The 4,521-nt window shown below is 52.8% G+C and overlaps 1 pseudogene; it reads right to left on the bottom strand.

The window, feature by feature from the left end:
• Nucleotides 1-360: 360 nt before the first annotated feature.
• Nucleotides 361-529, bottom strand: LOC121876908 (annotated as a pseudogene).
• Between the last annotated feature and the right edge of the window lie 3,992 nt (nt 530-4,521).

Here is a 4,521-nt window from a genome sequence, read left to right as displayed (position 1 = left end):
GGGGCTTACTTAAAGATATCCGACCCGGTTTCGTTTCCTCTTCGTGGGATGGAGTGCCTCTTAGAACATGTGCAGCATCAGCCATGAGCGGCCGACGGCCATTCGTGTCTCTGTGGACAGCAGGCAAAAGAGCGCCGCCTCCAGTTATTTGCGAGGGCGACAACTGTCGCTTTGTTGTGGTTGAATGTGGGTGCGCCAAGTCCATGGACTTGCTAGTGATAGGCTTGCTTGTTTTTAAGGGCACGCCTCGCATGCCAAGGATTAAACCTCAAGGCGTGAAGCTCGGTTCGCTACCCTCGTGGTCGGGGAGATGCCTGCAGGTACCGAACTCAAGAAAGCAACCGAGCGGATGGTTATTTCCGCCAATTCGTGAGAGGAGTGGCGCAAGGACAGCCTTCCATATATTGCCGCCGCCGCAATATGCGTTCAACTGGTCGATGTATCTGGTATTCTTGCGATTCACATACCGACACGCAGTTTGCTGCGGTCTTCATCGACCCACGAGCCGAGTGATCCCCCGTTAAGAGTTGTGTATTTGCCATTTGGTCTTTTTGCGACTAACCATCACAGGTCGAGTCTCAATGAAAGGGTTTGACAGACATAGCCCAAGTTTGTGGTTTGGGTTTGGCCGGACGGCTTGTTGTTGTTTTTTGACACTTGAATTTCACTCTTTTTGGGTCAAGAGGCTTATTCGCCGGTAGTAAGGAACGGACGGGCAGCCGCCCAAAGCCCCGTCCGTCCTCCTCCTCCGGTCTTCGCGCTCTCGCCCGAGTGTGGTCCACCTACAGCGTGGTGGTACCTATTTTTGGTGCGGGGGCCGGGATTGTCCTCTTTCGCTGCTGGAGTTGCCAGAGCAGAGCCCGAGACCGCCCAAATCAGGAGAGTAGTAGTAGTAGTTTTAAGAGCGCCCCGTTCTCTTTCTCTCTGTTAATGATCCTTCCGCAGGTTCACCTACGGAAACCTTGTTACGACTTTTACTTCCTCTAAATGATCAAGTTTGGACATCTTTCCGTCAGCTCGAGGCGACGCCCCCAGAAAACCCTCGCGGGCAACGGGGCCGACAATCCAAGAGCGCCAGTCCGAAGGCCTCACTAAATCATTCAATCGGGTAGTAAATAATGGGCGGTGTGTACAAAGGGTAGGATTTGAGTCAGCTAAAGCTGATGACTTGCACTTACTGGGAATTCCTCGTTCATGGAAACAATTGCGTTTCCCAATCCCTTATCAAGAAAGGTTTTTGAACGGGTTGTATCTGCTCGAGGGGGGGAAAACTCGTTGATCCCTTCAGTGTAGATGCTGCCAGGCGCCCAGAACATCTAAGGGCATCACAGACCTGTTATTGCTCAATCTCGTGCGGCTAGAATTGCTCGCTTATCCCCCAGAAGAAGTTGCGAACTGGACACCATTTTCTGGAGATCCGTCGACCACTTAGTAGGCCAGAGTCTCGTTCGTTATCGGAATTAACCAGACAAATCGCTCCACCAACTAAGAACGGCCATGCACCACCACCCACCGAATCGAGAAAGAGCTCTCAATCTGTCAATCCTTCCGGTGTCTGGGCCTGGTGAGGTTTCCCGTGTTGAGTCAAATTAAGCCGCAGGCTCCACTCCTGGTGGTGCCCTTCCGGCAATTCCTTTAAGTTTCAGCTTTGCAACCATACTTCCCCCCGAACCCAAAGACTTTGGTTTCCGGAAGCTGCCCGCCGGGTCATGGGAATAACGCCGGGCGGATCGCCAGTTGGCATCGTTTATGGTTAGAACTAGGCGGCATCTGATCGCCTTTCGAACCTCTAACTTTCGTTCTTGATTAATGAAAACATCCTGGCAAATGTTGCAGAAGTTCGCCTTATGACGGTCCAAGAATTTCACCTCTAAGCCGCAATACCTAATGCCCCGCCTGTTCCGATTAGTCATACCTCTGGTTCCGGAACAAAATAGAACCGAGGTCCCATTCCATTATTCCATGCATCACCATTCGCCATTCAAATAGCCTGCTCTGAGCACTCTAATTTTTCAGTAAATCCTCTGGCCACTCGGGACACTCGACAAAGAGCATCTCAGGCGAGTCAAGGGGCGGTTGTCGGAGCGCGGACAGTAAACACCGGGCGGTGCACCGTCAGTCCGAACTGAGATCCAACTACGAGCTTTAACCGCAACAACTTATTATACGCTATTGGAGCTGAATACCGCGCTGCTGGCACCAGACTTGCCCTCCAATGGATACTACAAAGGATTTAAAGTGTACTATTCCGATTATGTAGGCCTCGGATGACTGCATCGTTGCTGTCACTACCTCGTGCCGGGAGTGGGTAATTTGCGTGCCTGCTGCCTTCCTTAGATGTGGTAGCCGTTTCTCAGGCTCCCCCTCCGGAATCGAACCCTGATTCCCCGTTACCCGTTATAGCCATTGTAGGCGCATAACCTACAATCGAAAGCTGATAAGGCAGACACTTGAAAGAAGCGGCGCCGGTGCGGAGACCGTGCGCTCAGCCCGAAGTTATTCAGATTCACCACAGGTGGGTTACGGACCGGGGCCCGACCAGTTTTGAACTAATAAAAGCGCTCTTCCCTTGCGGTCAGAGACCAATTGCATGTATTAGCTCTAGAATTGCCACAGTTATTCAAGTAAGTGGGTTTACAGATCCAATGAAACATAGCTGATTTAATGAGCCATTCGCGGTTTCGCCTTAAATCGGCTTGTACTTACACATGCATGGCTTAATCTTTGAGACAAGCATATGACTACTGGCAGGATCAACCAGGTAGCTGCTGCTGTTGGCGGCGCCTATCACGGCGGCCAAAATAGTGAGATTGAGAGAGAGGCAGAAGACATTGGGCGAGGGACCGCACGTTGGCCTTAGAGAAATAGCAAACCAGATGATCAGATCTAACTGCACCTTCTCTTGCTATCCTCGGCGCCGGCAGCGCCACCGTGTGTGCCAATCTCCTCCCTTATCCGCTCCTCTTTGCCCCAGCTCCAGCGGGGCAGCCGACATTGGGCGAGGGACCGCACGTTGGCGAATCTCCTCCCTTATCCGCTCCTCTTCTCTTTGCCCCAGCGAGGCAGAAGACATTGGGCGAGGGACCGCACGTTGGCCTTAGAGAAATAGCAAACCAGATGATCAGATCAAACTGCACCTTCTCTCGCTATCCTCGGAGCCGGCAGCGCCACCGTGTGTGCCAATCTCCTCCCTTATCCTCTCCTCTTCTCTTTGCCCCAGCGAGGCAGCCGACATTGGGCGAGGGACCGCACGTTGGCCTTAGAGAAATAGCAAACCAGATGATCAGATCAAACTGCACCTTCTCTCGCTATCCTCGGCGCCGGCAGCGCCACCGTGTGTGCCAATCTCCTCCCTTATCCGCTCCTCTCCTCTTTACCCAGCTCCAGCGAGGCAGCCGACATTGGGCGAGGGACCGCACGTTGGCCAATCTCCTCCCTTATCCGCTCCTCTTCTCTTCTCTTTGCCCCAGCGAGGCATAAGACATTGGCCCATCTCCTCCTCTCTCTCTTTCTCTTACTGTTTGTGGGGACGTGGCTCATGAGCGCCATCGTCGCCCAATATTGGTTAGGTTGTGTATTTCACGGGTGGGAACCGCCATCATCGTTGTTAGGTGATGGGGTAACCCAACGTGTGCTTTGACGAGTTTTGGCTGCTAAACTCTCTTTTTAGTATACTCGGCTCCCAGACTGCGCCCTGGTCGTGTTGAACCATGAGCGTTGTCTATGCACATTTAGGGTAGCCGTTTGCGCGTGGAATAGTGCAATGAATCTCGGTCAAGAGACGGTTGGGCGCTGCGTTGAAGGCCGGCACAGACGCGAAGACGGGGTGATCAGCCAACGCAAGTCCGCTAAGTTGGGCAGACAGCAAGGCGAAGGGGAGCCCGGACTGAAAGGCCGCAGCATATGCTGTGAAGGAAACTAGTAGGGTGGCGACGTGTGCGCCGAGAGAGAGACGGGGTAAATAATGTCCAAACGGAAGAGAGACCTGGCAAGTGTAATTGATAGAGCGCGAGCCTACTCGCCATAAGCCCGCTCCACTGCCATTCCTCTGATCCAATGAGACTAAAATCTCTCTCCTTCTGCTCCAGCCATTGCATGGCAGGGAAGCGACGGCAATTTTGGTTGTTGTTTTGAATGCCGCGCTTTGCTTCACAGAGGCGCTCCGCTGGGGGGCGGAAGATATTTCACACCGAATATGTGTGTGAAGGCACCCTCTCCCCTTAATATAGTGAAATAGTGCAATCCAGCATACAAGGTCGGACGATAGGACATTCACCGTACCGCACCTCGAGAGTGGATGTTGTTTGTTGGGTAAGGTTAAAACCGGACTGTTCGCAGACAGCCGAATAACCCGGTTCCGGACTAATTGGTGGATGCAACATCATGATGATGCTGCTGTCGCGGAAACCGCAGTGGCGACGTGAGAGAGTAATAATGTTCAATAGGGAGAGCGACCTGGCTAGTGTAATTGATAGATCGCGAGCCTACTCGCCATTAGCCCGCTCCACTGCCATTCCTCTG

The sequence above is a fragment of the Homarus americanus genome, unplaced genomic scaffold (genome assembly GCF_018991925.1).
Source record: "Homarus americanus isolate GMGI-L3 unplaced genomic scaffold, GMGI_Hamer_2.0 scaffold27155, whole genome shotgun sequence".
In the NCBI taxonomy this organism is placed as follows: domain Eukaryota; kingdom Metazoa; phylum Arthropoda; class Malacostraca; order Decapoda; family Nephropidae; genus Homarus; species Homarus americanus.
This window is presented reverse-complemented; position numbering and strand designations above follow the sequence as displayed.